The 13,634-nt window shown below is 37.3% G+C and overlaps 1 pseudogene; it reads right to left on the bottom strand.

The window, feature by feature from the left end:
- Window positions 1-730: 730 nt before the first annotated feature.
- On the bottom strand, window positions 731-1,250 carry LOC697061 (ESF1 homolog pseudogene; annotated as a pseudogene).
- Between the last annotated feature and the right edge of the window lie 12,384 nt (window positions 1,251-13,634).

Raw genomic sequence — 13,634 nt, 5'->3', positions numbered from 1 at the left:
CACAGTGCTTGTTTCTTCCAGAGGACATAGCAACAAGGCACCATGCTGAATAAAGAGACCAGGCCCTCATCAGAAACCAATCCTACTGGTGCCTTGATCTTAGATTCCCAGCCTCTAGAACTGTGAGGAAATTTATTTTTGTTATTTATAAATTACCCAGTCTCTGGTGTTTGTTACAGCAGCACAAACAGACTAAGTAAGACACACAGTAAAAATAGTGCTGAGACCCCTGAAAGAAATAAATAAAGTAGAGCAGGATAGGAAAGTAAGAACTTACTAGAGGGGCTAAACTTTTATCTAGATGTTGAAGAAAGCAACAAAGTAAAAAAAAGTTCTACCCCTGCACTTTTGTCATGTAGGGCAACGAATTCTCTTCACTTCATCAGAATTAAAAATGTTTGCTCATCTAAGGCCACCACTAAGAAAAAGAAAAGCAAGCCACAGACTGGAAGAAAATATTTACAGAGACTCGTATTCAGAACATACATTAAGAACTCCTGTACCTCAAATAGTAGAAAGACACATACTCTATTGAAAACTGGGCAAAATACTTGAATAGGTATTTCATAAAGGAAGATGTATGAATCATTAATAAGCACCTGACAAAGGTCTTATCATCATCAATCATTAGGGAAATACAAATTAAAAGTGCAATAAGATACAGCTATACACAATAGAATAGAAAAATTAAAAAGATGAACAACACAGCATTAACTTCCTATAGCCGCCATTAAAAAGTACCAGAAATTGTACTTTTTTGTGTAAATTCATTGCTAGCCTTCTTTGGACTTATATTTGATTCTATTTTAGGTTTACATGAGGTTTTAATTTTTTTGATTCCTTCGAATTATTTAAATCAGTTTTATTTTCGGAACACTTTTGATTAGCTTTCTTGGTTTCTTTCTTTTTCTGCTCAACTAGGTTTTTAAAATCTATTTCTTTTTTAGTCTGGGTTTTTTTTTCTTCTTTATTTTCTTTTGTTTCAGCACTTAGCTATCTTCATTAGAGAGACTGGAATAAGAATCTGAAAGGTCATAAAAACTCTTCAAATCCTCTGTAGTGCTATGGTTAATGGGGCGCCCTCTTTTATCCACAGCATAGTTCAGCTTGAACTTCTTGTCATGAAACATAGCTCGAAATCTCTTGTAAATTTTGGCTTTTCGATCCTCTTCTGGCATTTCCCAAAATCTCACATCCTTTGCAAACCATCTAAACTGCTGGTCACTCATTATTTCTTGTCTGAATGACATTTTTAATTTTTAATCTTGCTGAACAAATGCTTGAAGAAACCAAGTACATCTGGAGTTAAACAGCAGACATTTATTGTCTCACAGTTCTGGAGTCTAGAAGTCTGAGATCAAGGTGTCAGCAAGGTCAGTTCCTTCTGAGACTGTGAGGGAGTTTATGCCGGCTTCTGGGAGTTTGCTGGCAATCTTTGGTACTTCTTGGCTTGTGAATACATCACCCTAATCTCTGGCTTCATGTTCATGTCATTTTCCCTATGTGTTTATCTGTCTCTATGCCCAAATTTTCCCTTTTTATAAGGACAAAGTCATATTGGATTAGGCCCACTCTAGTGACCTCATCTTATCTAATTACATCTGCAATGGAACTGTTTCCTAATAAGGTCACATTTTGAGCTATTGGAGGTCAGAACGTCAACATATTGTTGGAGACTGACACAATTCAACCCATAAAAACACTAAATGTTGGTGAGTATATGACACAAGCAGAATTTTTTTATGTTGTTTGGTGGAATATAAAATGGTACAGCCAGGCATAGTGTCTCGTGCCTATAATCCCAGCACTTTGGGAGGCCAAGGCAGGTGGATCACCTTAGGTCAGGAGTTCAAGACCAGCCTGGTCAACATGGCGAAACCCTGTCTCTACTAAAAATCCAAAACTTAGCTGGGAATGTTGGCATGAACCTGTAGTCTCAGCTACTTGGGAGACTGAGGTAGGAGAATAACTTGAACCCAGGAAGTGGAGATTGCAATAAGCCAAGATTCTGCCAGTGCACTCCAGCCTGGGTGACAGAGGGAGACTCCATCTTAATATAATATAATTAATATAATATAATATAACCTCTTTGGAAAATATTTTGACAATTCCTTACAAAATTGAATATTCACCTACCTTACGACCCAGCAACTCCACTCATAGCTATTTGCCCAGTGGTTTGCTGGATAAATACAAGCTTGTATGAACTGATTGTAATGTTTTTTGAATTTTATTTTTATTCAAGGGAAAAAATTTATTCCTACACAAAGCCTTATAGAATAGCATCCATAGTAATGCCATTCATAATATCTCCCAAACAGAAACAACCCAATTAGCCAAATATCCAATTATTCAACAAGTAAATGAGTTCTCAAGTTGTATACCCATATAATGAAATACTATTCAACAATAAAAAGGAACAACATTTACTATAAAATAAATTATATAAATTTTAAAATAAATTATATTAAAAACAAAAGAAATAAATACTCAAAACATCACTCTCTAAATATTTTACCACGTTTTACTACTATCTATGCTCTCAAGGCTATATATGCCTATTTTATTTCTATTGTGAAAATGTTGTATAATGGTGTGCTAGTGTACATTTCTTCCCAACTCTGCTTTGAGATAAATCAGGTTGATGACTAGAAATTGGTTATAGTGTGAGTATTTACACAAGAGGAATTGGCAAAATTTACACATTAGGCCTGGATATATTGTCTGGTTGATTGCCTAAACTTGAGAAAGTGAAGAATGTTGATAATGCAGAATAAACTTAAAAGTGTGTTATATTTAAAATAGAAAACATAAAACGTTTAGGAAAAATCAGAGATGAAAATCTTTGGGACCCAAGACAGGGTGAAGATTTCTTGCACCTGACACCAAAAGCACCATAAATAAAAGGAAATTTGATAAATTGGATCCCATCAAACTTAAAAGCTTCTGCTGTAAAAGTCCCTGCTAGCCAGGCACGGTGGCTCATGCCACTTTGGGAGGCTGAGGCAGGTGGATCATGATTTCAGGAGTTTGAGACCAGCCTGGCCAAGGTGGTGAAACCTTGTCTCTACTAAAAATACAAAAATCAGCTAGGCACTGTGGCGGTCACCTGTAATCCCAGCTGCTTGGGAGGCTGAGGCAAGAGAATCGCTTGAACCCAGGAGATGGAGGTTGCAGTGAGCTAAGGTTGTGCCACTGTACTCTAGCCTGGGTGACAGAGCAAGATTCCATCTATAAATAAAATAAATAAATAAATAAATAAATAAATAGTCCCTGCTAAGAAGACAAAAAGACAAATTACAGACTGGGGGAAAAAATTGCAAACCACATATTTGACAGAAGCACGTATCTAGAATAGTGTCTAGAATTCTCCAAAGTCAACAGTAAAAAAGCTAAACAATCCAATTTGAAAGCAGGCAAAATACATGAATAGACATCTCACCAAAGAGAATATACAGATGGTAATTAAGCACATGAAAAGACGCTCAATATCATTAGTCATTAGGGAAATACAAACCAAAACCATAAGAAAGTATCAGTACAAACCCATCAGCATGGCCAAGAAAAAAATGATAATACCAAATATTGGTAAGGATGAGGAGAAACTAGATCATTCACATGTTCTCATGGGAATGTAAAATGGTACAGCCATTTTAGAAAATAGTTTGGCAGTTTCTTTTAAAACAAACAAATATATGTACTATTCTAACCAGCAATTACACTCTTAGTGTTTATTAAGAGATATGAAAACTATGTTCACACAAAAACCTGTGCAGGAATGTTTATAGCAGCTTTATTCATGATAGCCCCAAACTCAAAACAACCCAAATGTCTTTCAATGGGTGAATGGTTAAACCAACTGTGGTACCCCGGGTATTGTGGAATACTATTCAGTAATCAACAGGTATGAACTATTAGAAACATGCAACAACTTGGGTAGGCCTTACAAGAATTAGGTTGATTTTAAAAAGCCAGTTTTGAAAGGTTATATCACAACCGGGATGTAATGAAATTATAGAATGGATCACACATTCCTGGTTGCCAGGAGTTACTATCTGGGGGCCAAGAAGGGGACAGGTATGACTATGAAGGAATAACATGGGCACATTTGTGGTGATGGAACAGTTTTGCATCTTGGTGGCGGAAGTTTCATGAAGCTACACATGATAAAATTACACACACGAGTGTCTATAACTGATGAAATCTGAATAAGCTCTGTGAATTGTAACAATGTCAATTTCCTGGTTTTTATATTCTCCTGTGGCTATGTAAGGTGTTAACAGTGGAGGTGGAGAAGTGAAGGGTGTATAGGACCTCTGCATATAATTTTTTACTTTTGTGAATCTCTAATCATTTTGAAATAAACTTTTATTTTTAAAAGCATGTATACTCCATAGCTGTCACATTGTGAATAACAGAAAAAGTGATCAAATCATAGATGTATTGCAACCATCATTGGCTTAGGATTTAAGGATTTGGCAAGAATCAGTGAAAGCATTATTTGAGAATTAATTGGCTAAATGAACATTACAATAAAGAACATGATGTATTTTAGTTGTTTAAAGTGGTATGCTACATACATCTTTTATATCAGTAAAATTCATAGTCATCTTCTATATATATAATTATGTATATATGTGATTATTAAAAGAGGGAGGGAGAAGGATCAGAAACCTCTTCTTTATTGTGTAATGCAAGCTAATATATGTAGGAGGAATGATAGAATTTTTTTTATTTATAAAGAACAGAAGTTTATTTCTCACAATTCTGGAAGCTGGGAAGTACCAGATCAAGATACCAATAGGTTCAGTGTCTGGTGAAGGCCTCTTCCTCATAGATGACACCTTCTGTGTCTTCTCACATGGCAGAAGGGAGGGAGGGGTCAAAATAGGGGTACAAACAATGTTTCTTCACATGGAAGAGGAGCAAAAGAGAGTAAACTCACTCCCTTAAGCCCTTTTATAAGGGACCTAATCGCATCCATGAGACCTCTGCCCTCATGGCTTAATCAACTCTTAAAGGCCCCTCCTCTTAACATTATCACATTGGCAATTAAATTGCAACATAGAAATTTTGTGAGACATATCAAACAACAACTATTGTCTTATAGCTCAAATCTTGTCAGCCATTAATTCAGATAGGTCTCAGCCAGGCGATTCTATTTTTGCATGGTATTGACAGAGGTTTAAGAATCACAATTCCACAACAATGAAGGCAATACACGACTAAGGAAACAACCATGGATTTCACCAACCACTGTGTGAAATGGTTTTGGGAAACAGGTTATTTACATGGTTTCAAAGTGCTTCTTCTCAGATTATAGATTAATTACAAAGGAACAACATTACCTTTATTGTGAAAACGCCTTGCAGTCACCGCCTCAGCCAGGTGAACAAACTGAATATCAATATTGGGACACGCTGATCTTGTATACTTCCTGATGTGAAGAATGAGAAGTACCCATCACTGATGTACTGTTCTTGAGAAACATGATTAACCTGAATTTAATCTTGAGGAACAAATTGATTAAATCTGGAGTATGGGTAGTTCTTCAAAATAGAATGTCAATGGGGAAAATGTGAGTAATTAGTGGCTAAGGTGAAATGGGGTTCTTATTATAACCAGGTACATTAGCTATCTATTGTGGTGCAAAAAAATATCCTCAAACCTAGTATCTTAAAACAATAATAAACATTTATGTTTTTTACATAGTGATATGGTTTGGCTCTGTGACTCCACCCAAATCTCATGTCAAATTGTAATTCTTAATGTTGAGGGAGGGACAGAGGGATGGTGACTGGATCATGGGGGTGGATTTCCCTCTTCTTGTTCTCATGATAATCAGTGAGTTCTTAGGAGATCTGGTTGTTTAAAAGTGTGTAGCACTTCCCCCTTCACTCTCTCTCTCCCGCTCCACCACGGTAAGATGTGTTTGCTTCCCCTTCACCTTCCACCATGATTATAAGTTTCCTGAGGCCTCCCAGCCATGCTTCCTGAACAGCCTGTGGAACTGCGAATCAATTAAACCTTTTTTTTCCATAAATTACCCAGTCTCCAGTAGTTCTTTATAGCAGTGTGAGAATGGACTAATACACATAGTTCTGACCATCAGGAATTCTGGAGCAGCTTAGTTAGCTGATGATTCTGGCTCAAAATCTTTCATGAGATTGCAGCTACAGTCATTTGAAGCAGCAGACAGTGCATAGCAAATAGGTTTTGTGGACACCATCATTTTTGTCATATTGTCTTCTGTTTGTTCACCTCCTTTTAAAAATGTAAAATCATTCTAAGCTTTAGGACTACATAGAAACAGGCCACAGGAGGGATTTGGCCTATGCACTGTAGTTCATTGGCCCCTCTTCCACGCTTGATTAGGGGTACACGATCTGCTTCCACAGCAGCATATTCACCTGATATTTAGCAGGAGGCCTCAGTTCCTCGCCATGTGGACCTCTCCACGTGGTTGTTTAAGTGTCTTCAAGATGTGGCAGCTGCCTTCCCCTAGAACAGGGGCTCTAAGTGCAAGACCAAGCAGGAAGACATAATTCATCTTATAGCCTAGTCTTGGAATTCATACATGGTCACTTTGGCCATGTTGGAAACAAACCATTAAGTAGCTCTCACTCAAGGGGTAGGGAACTCACTTTTCAAGGCAAAAATTGTCCAAAAAATTGTGTGCAAGATTTAAGACTACCACTCCAGCCTTGTCTTCTATGACTGTCACTATAATCCTAATATTGAAACAATAATTAGCAAACAGCACTGGGCATTAAGAAGAATTATCTTGTTTACTTCAAATACCTTCTGTGTTTATTAACTGAAGCAAAAGACATTTAAACAGAACTATCTCTTTTAAAATGGCTATAATATTGACAAGTATCTTAAAACCAAATTAAAGTTGGCCTTGAAATTTGAACCAATGCTAGCATGAAAACTAGTAAGGGGAAAGGAAAGGTGAGTTACAATGTCCCTCTCAATGTTTTCATGCCTGTTACCACTGAAATAATAATCATACTATTGTTTTGTGGGTCAGTAGTTACAATATATGTGATACCATCTAGGAGATAGACTAGCACATAAAAGATACTCATTAAATCTGAGATTATTTTAACAAAGAAGGGTAGCCTGTTTTTGAGACATTACAACTTTGGAATGACCATTGGAAGCTAGCAGGGTGAGATGTTACCCTCAACCCCAAATTAAAAACAGAAGCAACCACAAAGCAACACATACAAGGAATAGTGTCATTTTTGTCCTTGTCAGAGCAGGTCTGTTACATTGAGAAGTATCCTGCATTTATAAATGGACTAAGAGATGAGTATACTGGCTTTGTGTCCAGGATGTGTGGTCTTCCTATTTAAAGATTATGGTGCTTCAAGGACTCCAGAACAGGTAAGCCAATACTAACTCTATTAATACAGGGCTTTCACATCAGCAGTAGAGGGTGAACTTAAAATAAAGTAGTTAGAATTCAATTGCCTTTGGAGAACACACACATATTTTTTTGTTAGCACTTAGCATAAACACGAAATTACATTTCTTTTACACCAGGGATTTTAACTATAATACTGAAATAATGTGGCAAACTAAACTACTGTGTCAAAAAATAGTTTTGAAGTTGTTGATTTTTATGCAATTGAACAATGATCATCATCACAGAAAGGTCACCTTGACATTAGGGCTTCTATTGACCATTTTCACCACGTTAACTTGAGGCATTACATAGACAGCTCAGGTGTTTAAAAATGACCAGCATATGTAGCTGGATGTAGTTGCTCATGGCTACAATTCTAACTACTCAAGAGGCTGAGGTGGGAGGACTGCTTGAGACCAGGAGTTTTAGACCAGCTTGGGCAACATAGGGAGACACTGTCTCTAAAACAAACAAACAAACAAACAAACAAACAAACAAAATTTAACAACCAGATCCAAAGAGTGGTAAAGCTAGTAATTTATCACATGTATATCAAGAACATCAAGGGGCATAGGAAAAAAAGCTCACATTAGAATTGTATGTTTAAGGTTCCCAGAGGATGTCAAAAATTACTTTTAAAAATCTTTTTAAAAGAACCCCAAAATCTTTTACAGGATTCTTATGTAACTAAAGGCACTAGTTTCAATATTTCTCAGGTTTTTCTAAGATTCTTTGGAGGAGAGGGAGAAAGGAGTCATCCCTTTGATATAAGTTGCTTTATTTTAAACAGTCACAATATGCTGTTATGACCCTTAACAGATTTCTCAAAGGCAAAGATTGTTGGAGTGACATGATAAAACTAAACCCATAATAAGTCGGAACAAAGATACTATTTCCTCCTAATATTATGAGCAACCTTGTTGCTTTTGGTAACTTTAGATTCTTGGAAAGGACTAATCAAATGGTAGCACTGCCTCAGCTCAGCTATCAAACATGATGGTGCTAGAATAAATTAATAATTTATTGACTGAGTCCTTTGGGGATGGGGAGCATTGCAAATAAATGAACTGGAATATAACACCAGGAGATGCTTTTCACTCATACCATTTTCCCTCTGACTTGGTTTTTTCTCCACTATCTGCAAACCTGTTTAAAAAACTCCAAAATCCAATTTTTTATACATCTTTCAGAAAATGAAACTGAGAATGATTGTAATCTTAGGAGATGGCTGAATGTTTTCAGAAGGATTTCCTTTTGCCCATCATTGGTGTGCCAGCTTTGGGTTTTCTGCTGCAACCTGCAGATCAAAGGGGGTGATTGGAGAGGTCTTGCTTTCCTAATGTTTCTAGCAGTGGAAGCATTTGACAATTTGGGGTTTTTTTTCTTTTTAATTTCTTTTCCTTTTGAATTGCTTCTGTGTAACGTCACATGATTTTGAATACAAATCTCCAAATCTCCACTTGTAGGAATAGTTTCAAAAGCAAGGCTTTAGGTCCAAGGGGAAAAAAAGGGGGCCATCTTTGGGGGTGTGTTATGCTGAATGAAGGCCCTAAACATTGCTTATGTATTCATAAGCACGTTCATAATAAAGTACCATGATGTTGTAAACAATAATTGGTGACAACACTGTGCATATGAGACTGGAAGAATAGTTAGACTAAAAGGGAGAGAGTTTTGATTTATACAGAAATATTCTGGTGGTTATCACCGGTAAGGGCAAATGAAATACAGCAAAAAAGTGTATTTTGTTTTAATGGACTTTTGTAAAATATTTTTAAAAGCTCATTTGAATTTGTGTTAGTGCTCCTTGAAAACTTCAAGAAACTTGACAGATGGAGATCTTAATAAAATTAAATTTTAGCCAGTTTTGAAATGACAATACCAAATATTTTACAAAATTATTACCTGTCTTTCTGTAGAATGCAACTTCGCAGTACCCGAGATTAAAGAAAAAAAATGGGAAAATGTGCCTCACAGAGAACTGAAACACTCTAAATCATCTAATCTTAGAATTCTTAAAATTGGAAATCAGAAACTTACGAAAGATTTGTAGCTGTGCTCAGGAAATAGCTTAAAAATATGTATTTACTGCTGTATTACTCACGAAAGATGTGTACAGCAAACAACCTGATATCATTGCAGCTTTGTCATTTGAGCATTGTAATAAATAAATTTCAAGTTCAACCAAACTAAAGAATAATACAATGAATTTTTTAAAAGAGCCATGCCACAGCCCAAGAAGTGTATTTTAAACATCACAACCAAAGCTCTGTTTTCAATGGTGTGTTTCATTCATCTATCTATTCATTCACGTGGTCAGTCAGTCAGTCATCATGTAGTATGTTGAGCCTCTCCTATATGAGAAGATCTATGCTGGTCAGAGACAATACAATAGTGGGGAGGTTGGGCATGGTTTCTGTCTGCATGAAGTTTACATTCTGGTGAGGGAGCAAACAATCAGCATACCATTTAGAAAATCAAACAGAAAAAAAAAAAAAAACGTGTCATAGTAATTCATCTAGGGGGAACTGAGCTAATGCTTTGAGAAAGAGACTAAAAGAAGAAAACCTATTTTTGGCAGCATGATCAGAGATGGCCTCTCTGAGCGACCTGAGGGACATGTAAGGTGAAACTGAAAGTGGAGGAGGAGTGGGGAATCACTCCAAAGGGAGAAACTATACATAGGAATGAGGAGCGAGCAGGTTGAAACACCTCTCCAAATATATTTGGTTGGGAAAGGGTGCAGCAACCATGGCAGTTGCTGGAGACGAAGATGCAGTCAACAAAGGTTTGACCCCAGCTTCCTCTCCAGCAGGAAATTTCTTTGCCTTTAGGAAGGAGATGCTAGAACATATAAATATGCTGATGAGAATTATCCTATAGAACAAAATGGATAGATGATGCAAGAAAATGGGAATATAATTGCGGGCTGGGGAATCTCTTCAGGCAGTAAGAATAGTTGCAGACATACAAAGCTTGAGGGGAGAAGAACATCCCCTGGGAAAGATGCAGGTGTGAGCTGTGCAGCTCCAGTGGAAAGAAGGGGAGTGGGTTTGTGTCTGACAGTTTCTTTTTGCTCTGAAGTATGAGGGGAGGTCATCCGCTGTCAATGAGAGTGGAGGGGGCTATAGGCAACAAATGAGAGAAGTGTATAACCACTCGGAGCCTCCCGAAGAATGAGATGATATTATCATAGCCATTCTTTAATGCACTAGTTTAAGAGTGAATGCTTAATAAGCCTCTAACTGCTTCAGAGATATCTTCCTGTAGGTCTTGGTTGCTCACTTGTCAGTGAATTCAACATAGGAATTATGTCACGTTTCTTGATTGTAGTTGAAGCGCTAAGTCTCTCTCTTGTACTGGGGAGTTAAACTGGAACCAAAGAGACATAGGTCATTTGTAATAAAATTTGTTGCTAAGAAATTAGAATAACTGCTGGTAACATCACAACTCTTCACACCCACTCCAACCAAGAGGGGCTGCCATTATCTTCCTAAAGGCTCTTAGAGAGAGCCATGCTGAGGGGCACCAGAAAAGAGAAAGCAATTTTAGGAACCCCCCAATCCTTTTCTTAGGAGAAGGGTTAGAGAGAAAAAGGGTCATGGAAAATGGACTTGACTGTTCTAGAAAGATGTCTGAGCTTCCCCCAGACTTAGGAGATGAAGGAAGCCAGGTATCTCCCTAGGACTCAGGCCTCCACATGAGAAATACCACAGAATGCTGGCTCTGTGGTCAGAGGGGAGGATAGGCACAAGGGAACCTTAGGGGTTTCCTGAAGTGGCTGGTGGGAACAGGAGAATGACCACAGTGGCCTGAGGCCAATGTAACAGTACCAAAGAAGGTGGTGCCATAGACCCAGGCCTTGGTGTTCAGACACTATGTAATTCTGAGATTTCCATATGGTCTCATAGAGGAAAGAAAAGAGCCTCCAAATTGACATTGAATACATTTCCATCCTGCCCTAAGTGAAGGGTTGGGGGAGCATGGGACATTGGAAGGGTTTAAATTTTAAGAAACGATTGTGAATGTTCTGCTTCTGATTAGTATGTAGAAAGCTGCAGGATACTGTCATCACCCTTGAACAGTGAGAAAAATCTGGACAGTGCACAAAATTGTAACTTTTCCTGAGCCTATGAGGGAGCTGAGTAGGTAGGGCATCCAGGTGCGCTGAATTCCAAAGAGTGACAACTCCTCCAAGGAGAGATGGGGTGCCTTTGGCAGAGCATGGGAGGAAGAGAAAGACGTAAATAGCTGAAATGTTAGTCAGTTTTTAAAGGCAGAGTGTAGGTTACCCTGGCAGGTAAGAATCTGGGGAAGCCACGACACTAGGCAAGTCTGTGCTCCTTCACAAGGTCTGTGCCATGGGCCCCCATGGCTCCCTCTTGGAAGCAGTTTTAGTTATCTTTTGCAGTGTAACAAGTCCTAAAACTTAGCATCTTTAAACACCAAATGCTTAGTATCTGTTTCTGTGAGTCAGGAATCTGGGCATGACTTCTCCAATTTCTCTGATTCAGCCTCTCACAGGCTGCAGTCAAGCCATCAGTTGGAGCTCCTAGGCACAGCCTCCTAGGCACAGCCTAGGCAGGATCTTGTTTCAAGCTCACCCACGTGGTTTTTGGTAGGATTCACTTTCTCCTGGGTTGCTGGACTGAAAGCCTCAGTTCCTCACAGAGAGAGAGAGAGAGAGAGAGAGAGACCGTATCACTGTCTTTTATAACCTAATTTCCCAAGCAATGACCCGTCACATTTGCCATATTCTTTTCCTTAGAGTGAAGTAACTCACACCCAAGATTAGGGGGTTACACAGAATAAAACACACACATACACACACCCATAGGCACATGAATTTGAGTCAAACTGCTGAAAACCAAAAATACAGAAAATACTTCGTAGGCAGCCAGAGGAGAAAAGAAACATAGAGAAACCAAGATAAGAATTAAAGCAGACTTATCCTCATAAACTATACAAGTCAGCACTTCATACCTAGTGACAATATCCTTCAAAAATAAGGCAAAATACTTTTTCAGACAAACAAAAGCTGAGAAAATACATTGTTGGGAGGCAGGAGGAGGGAGAGCATCATTACAAAGAGCTAACACATGAGGGGCTTAATGCCTAGGTGATGGGTTGATAGGTGCAGCAAACCACCATGGTACATGTTTACCTATGTAACAAGCCTATGTGTCCTGCACATGTATCCTAGAACTTAAAATAAAATATAATTTAAAAATTTTAAAAAGAAAATACATTGTCAGCAGACATGCACCATAGGAAATGTTAAATGAACTTTTTCAGGCAGACACAGTATGATAACAGATGGAAATTTTAGTCAATATATGGAAAAATGAAGAGTGCCATAAATGGTTAAAATGGTGTCACACAGAAAAGGAACTTTCTTAACATTAAACTTTTGAAGGGATAGTTTAGTATTTAAAGCAAAATAGTAATAAATGTATTGTGAGTTTAAAACACAGGTAGACGTTTCCATAGCCATTCACCATTCACCATTTAAATGTTGTTTCAGCATTCAAAAATCAATATAACTCACCAATTTGACAGCTTATAAAAGTAAAACTACATGCTTTGCTTAATAGATACAGAAAAATAATTTGATAAGATTTAACACCCATTCATCATAAAAATTCTCACTAAACCAGAAATAGAAGGAAACTTCTAGAATCTGATAAGGATCATCCATGAAAAACCAACAGCTAACATTAGACTGATGATGGAAGTCTAAATGCTTTTCCTCTAAGATAAGGAAGAGGCAAGACTATCTACTCTCATCACCTCTATTCAACATTGTATTGGAGGTCCTATTCAGTGAAGTAAGGCAACAAAAAACCAAAAGAGACGCAGATTGAAAGTAAAAAATGTTGTCTTTATTTGCACATTTAATCCATATATAAACAGAAATAATCCAAAATACCTACAAAAATATAAACATCTATTGTTTTTCCATATAATAGTAACAAACAATCAGAAATTTAAAATGCACACCATTTATAATAGCATTAAACCAGGAAATATTTAGGGAGACAGCTGACAAAATATGTGTGAGACACAAATTATTTGTAAAAATAAAACATGGCTCATTAAATATACCATATTCACATGTTAGAAAATTTAAAATTGTAAATATGTCAATTCTTCTCCAGTTGATCTATAGATTTTTATATGTTTGTATAATCCTAATTAAAATACTAGCAGGTCCTTTTAT

Source organism: Macaca mulatta, chromosome 8 (assembly GCF_049350105.2).
Source record: "Macaca mulatta isolate MMU2019108-1 chromosome 8, T2T-MMU8v2.0, whole genome shotgun sequence".
In the NCBI taxonomy this organism is placed as follows: Eukaryota; Metazoa; Chordata; class Mammalia; order Primates; family Cercopithecidae; genus Macaca; species Macaca mulatta.
The sequence above is the reverse complement of the archived record's forward strand: the minus strand, read 5'-3'. Positions and strand labels throughout refer to the sequence as shown.